Source organism: Ambystoma mexicanum, chromosome 4q, assembly GCF_040938575.1.
Source record: "Ambystoma mexicanum isolate Mex_15411 chromosome 4q, UKY_AmexF1_1, whole genome shotgun sequence".
NCBI lineage: Eukaryota > Metazoa > Chordata > Amphibia > Caudata > Ambystomatidae > Ambystoma > Ambystoma mexicanum.
In genome coordinates this window covers 527,678,995-527,683,994 of record NC_090928.1, presented here as the reverse complement: position 1 = coordinate 527,683,994, position 5,000 = coordinate 527,678,995, and the positions used below count along the sequence as shown (strand labels likewise).

The window sequence follows — 5,000 nt, the reverse complement described above, 5'->3', positions numbered from 1 at the left end:
ACCAGAGCCTATGATTACACAGCATCCTATCTGTGGAAAGCGGCAGTGCAGGGATAGGGAAGAAAACTATAGGTATCCAAAGGTGCCCGGCTAGCTCAGTCGGTAGAGCATGAGACTCTTAATCTCAGGGTCGTGGGCTAGCACCACGTTGGGCGAAAACAACTAAAATTGTAGTGCTTTTTGACCAAAAAAATAGAAATTGAAAGTCTCTTTGCAATATTTTCATTGTTAACATGCAATATATGAATGCATGTCTGGATGATGTGTAATGGGGCAATACCACACCTTAATGTATTCACTGTAAAAGAAAAAGTATGTATCATCTTACTATAAAATAAAGTGGAGAAATCACAAATAAGACTTTTTTCCACACAGGTTTAATCGGCTATTTCCTGATATTCTTCAATGCGTTCTGATATTGACTGGTAATTGTGTTTGATACTTTCTTAGACTATTTCTGCCTCTGGCTGATGTGTATTTTCTTTCCAAACTCCACCAGAGCCTATGATTACACAGCATCCTATCTGTGGAAAACGGCAGTGCAGGGATAGGGAAGAAAACTATAGGCATCCAAAGGAGCCCGGCTAGCTCAGTCGGTAGAGCATGAGACTCTTAATCTCAGGGTCGTGGGTTCGAGCCCCACGTTGGGCGAAAACAACTAAAATTGTAGTGCTTTTTGACCAAAAAAATACATCCTATCTGTGGAAAACGGCAGTGCAGGGATAGGGAAGAAAACTATGGGCATCCAAAGGAGCCCGGCTTGCTCAGTCGGTAGCGCATGAGACTCTTAATCTCAGGGTCGTGGGTTCGAGCCCCACGTTGGGCGAAAACAACTAAAATTTTAGTGCTTTTTGACCAAAAAAATAGAAATTGAAAGTCTCTTTACAATATTTGCAATATTTTGATTGTTAACATGCAATATATGAATGCATGTCTGGATGATGTGTAATGGGGCAATACCACACCTTAATGTATTCACTGTAAAAGAAAAAGTATGTATCATCTTACTATAAAATAAAGTGGAGAAAACACAAATAAGACTTTTTTCCACACAGGTTTAATCGGCTATTTCCTGATATTCTTCAATGCGTTCTGATATTGACTGGTAATTGCGTTTGATACTTTCTTAGACTATTTCTGCCTCTGGCTGATGTGTATTTTCTTTCCAAACTCCACCAGAGCCTATAATTACACAGCATCCTATCTGTGGAAAACGGCAGTGCAGGGATAGGGAAGAAAACTATAGGCATCCAAAGGAGCCCGGCTAGCTCAGTCGGTAGAGCATGAGACTCTTAATCTCAGGGTCGTGGGTTCGAGCCCCACTTTGGGCGAAAACAACTAAAATTGTAGTGCTTTTTGACCAAAAAAATACATCCTATCTGTGGAAAACGGCAGTGCAGGGATAGGGAAGAAAACTATAGGCATCCAAAGGAGCCCGGCTAGCTCAGTCGGTAGAGCATGAGACTCTTAATCTCAGGGTCGTGGGTTCGAGCCCCACGTTGGGCGAAAACAACTAATATTGTAGTGCTTTTTGACCAAACAAATACATCCTATCTGTGGAAAGCGGCAGTGCAGGGATAGGGAAGAAAACGTTGGGCGAAAACAACTAAAATTTTAGTGCTTTTTGACCATAAAAATAGAAATTGAAAGTCTCTTTACAATATTTGCAATATTTTGATTGTTAACATGCAATATATGAATGCATGTCTGGATGATGTGTAATGGGGCAATACCACACCTTAATGTATTCACTGTAAAAGAAAAAGTATGTATCATCTTACTATAAAATAAAGTGGAGAAAACACAAATAAGACTTTTTTCCCCACAGGTTTAATCGGCTATTTCCTGATATTCTTCAATGCGTTCTGATATTGACTGGTAATTGCGTTTGATACTTTCTTAGACTATTTCTGCCTCTGGCTGATGTGTATTTTCTTTCCAAACTCCACCAGAGCCTATGATTACACAGCATCCTATCTGTGGAAAACGGCAGTGCAGGGATAGGGAAGAAAACTATAGGCATCCAAAGGAGCCCGGCTAGCTCAGTCGGTAGAGCATGAGACTCTTAATCTCAGGGTCGTGGGTTCGAGCCCCACTTTGGGCGAAAACAACTAAAATTGTAGTGCTTTTTGACCAAAGAAATACATCCTATCTGTGGAAAACGGCAGTGCAGGGATAGGGAAGAAAACTATAGGCATCCAAAGGAGCCCGGCTAGCTCAGTCGGTAGAGCATGAGACTCTTAATCTCAGGGTCGTGGGTTCGAGCCCCACGTTGGGCGAAAACAACTAATATTGTAGTGCTTTTTGACCAAACAAATACATCCTATCTGTGGAAAGCGGCAGTGCAGGGATAGGGAAGAAAACGTTGGGCGAAAACTAAAATTTTAGTGCTTTTTGACCAAAAAAATAGAAATTGAAAGTCTCTTTACAATATTTGCAATATTTTGATTGTTAACATGCAATATATGAATGCATGTCTGGATGATGTGTAATGGGGCAATACCACACCTTAATGTATTCACTGTAAAAGAAAAAGTATGTATCATCTTACTATAAAATAAAGTGGAGAAAACACAAATAAGACTTTTTTCCACACAGGTTTAATCGGCTATTTCCTGATATTCTTCAACGCGTTCTGATATTGACTGGTAATTGTGTTTGATACTTTCTTAGACTATTTCTGCCTCTGGCTGATGTGTATTTTCTTTCCAAACTCCACCAGAGCCTATGATTACACAGCATCCTATCTGTGGAAAGCGGCAGTGCAGGGATAGGGAAGAAAACGTTGGGCGAAAACAACTAAAATTTTAGTGCTTTTTGACCAAAAAAATAGAAATTGAAAGTCTCTTTACAATATTTGCAATATTTTGATTGTTAACATGCAATATATGAATGCATGTCTGGATGATGTGTAATGGGGCAATACCACACCTTAATGTATTCACTGTAAAAGAAAAAGTATGTATCATCTTACTATAAAATAAAGTGGACAAAACACAAATAAGACTTTTTTCCACACAGGTTTAATCGGCTATTTCCTGATATTCTTCAATGCGTTCTGATATTGACTGGTAATTGTGTTTGATACTTTCTTAGACTATTTCTGCCTCTGGCTGATGTGTATTTTCTTTCCAAACTCCACCAGAGCCTATGATTACACAGCATCCTATCTGTGGAAAACGGCAGTGCAGGGATAGGGAAGAAAACTATAGGCATCCAAAGGAGCCCGGCTAGCTCAGTCGGTAGAGCATGAGACTCTTAATCTCAGGGTCGTGGGTTCGAGCCCCACGTTGGTCGAAAACAACTAAAATTGTAGTGCTTTTTGACCAAAAAAATACATCCTATCTGTGGAAAACGGCAGTGCAGGGATAGGGAAGAAAACTATGGGCATCCAAAGGAGCCCGGCTTGCTCAGTCGGTAGCACATGAGACTCTTAATCTCAGGGTCGTGGGTTCGAGCCCCACGTTGGGCGAAAACAACTAAAATTTTAGTGCTTTTTGACCAAAAAAATAGAAATTGAAAGTCTCTTTACAATATTTGCAATATTTTGATTGTTAACATGCAATATATGAATGCATGTCTGGATGATGTGTAATGGGGCAATACCACACCTTAATGTATTCACTGTAAAAGAAAAAGTATGTATCATCTTACTATAAAATAAAGTGGAGAAAACACAAATAAGACTTTTTTCCACACAGGTTTAATCGGCTATTTCCTGATATTCTTCAATGAGTTCTGATATTGACTGGTAATTGCGTTTGATACTTTCTTAGACTATTTCTGCCTCTGGCTGATGTGTATTTTCATTCCAAACTCCACCAGAGCCTATGATTACACAGCATCCTATCTGTGGAAAACGGCAGTGCAGGGATAGGGAAGAAAACTATAGGCATCCAAAGGAGCCCGGCTAGCTCAGTCGGTAGAGCATGAGACTCTTAATCTCAGGGTCGTGGGTTCGAGCCCCACTTTGGGCGAAAACAACTAAAATTGTAGTGCTTTTTGACCAAAAAAATACATCCTATCTGTGGAAAACGGCAGTGCAGGGATAGGGAAGAAAACTATAGGCATCCAAAGGAGCCCGGCTAGCTCAGTCGGTAGAGCATGAGACTCTTAATCTCAGGGTCGTGGGTTCGAGCCCCACGTTGGGCGAAAACAACTAATATTGTAGTGCTTTTTGACCAAACAAATACATCCTATCTGTGGAAAGCGGCAGTGCAGGGATAGGGAAGAAAACGTTGGGCGAAAACAACTAAAATTTTAGTGCTTTTTGACCAAAAAAATAGAAATTGAAAGTCTCTTTACAATATTTGCAATATTTTGATTGTTAACATGCAATATATGAATGCATGTCTGGATGATGTGTAATGGGGCAATACCACACCTTAATGTATTCACTGTAAAATAAAAAGTATGTATCATCTTACTATAAAATCAAGTGGAGAAATCACAAATAAGACTTTTTTCCACACAGGTTTAATCGGCTATTTCCTGATATTCTTCAATGCGTTCTGATATTGACTGGTAATTGTGTTTGATACTTTCTTAGACTATTTCTGCCTCTGGCTGATGTGTATTTTCTTTCCAAACTCCACCAGAGCCTATGATTACACAGCATCCTATCTGTGGAAAACGGCAGTGCAGGGATAGGGAAGAAAACTATAGGCATCCAAAGGAGCCCGGCTAGCTCAGTCGGTAGAGCATGAGACTCTTAATCTCAGGGTGGTGGGTTCGAGCCCCACGTTGGGCGAAAACAACTAAAATTGTAGTGCTTTTTGACCAAAAAAATACATTCTATCTGTGGAAAACGGCAGTGCAGGGATAGGGAAGAAAACTATGGGCATCCAAAGGAGCCCGGCTTGCTCAGTCGGTAGCGCATGAGACTCTTAATCTCAGGGTCGTGGGTTCGAGCCCCACGTTGGGCGAAAACAACTAAAATTTTAGTGCTTTTTGACCAAAAAAATAGAAATTGAAAGTCTCTTTACAATATTTGCAATATT

The 5,000-nt window shown here is 40.2% G+C and overlaps 4 non-coding genes across 4 annotated transcripts; all 4 read left to right on the top strand.

The window, feature by feature from the left end:
* The first annotated feature begins 578 nt into the window (after positions 1 to 578).
* TRNAK-CUU (transfer RNA lysine (anticodon CUU)) lies at positions 579 to 651 on the top strand. The gene has a single exon. It is a non-coding gene; the product is annotated as a tRNA-Lys (tRNA).
* Positions 652 to 1,433: 782 nt separating this feature from the next.
* Positions 1,434 to 1,506, top strand: TRNAK-CUU (transfer RNA lysine (anticodon CUU)). Its single transcript has one exon. It is a non-coding gene; the product is annotated as a tRNA-Lys (tRNA).
* A 700-nt stretch (positions 1,507 to 2,206) lies between these two features.
* On the top strand, positions 2,207 to 2,279 carry TRNAK-CUU (transfer RNA lysine (anticodon CUU)). The gene has a single exon. It is a non-coding gene; the product is annotated as a tRNA-Lys (tRNA).
* Positions 2,280 to 4,079: 1,800 nt separating this feature from the next.
* Positions 4,080 to 4,152, top strand: TRNAK-CUU (transfer RNA lysine (anticodon CUU)). The gene has a single exon. It is a non-coding gene; the product is annotated as a tRNA-Lys (tRNA).
* The last annotated feature ends 848 nt before the right edge of the window (positions 4,153 to 5,000 follow it).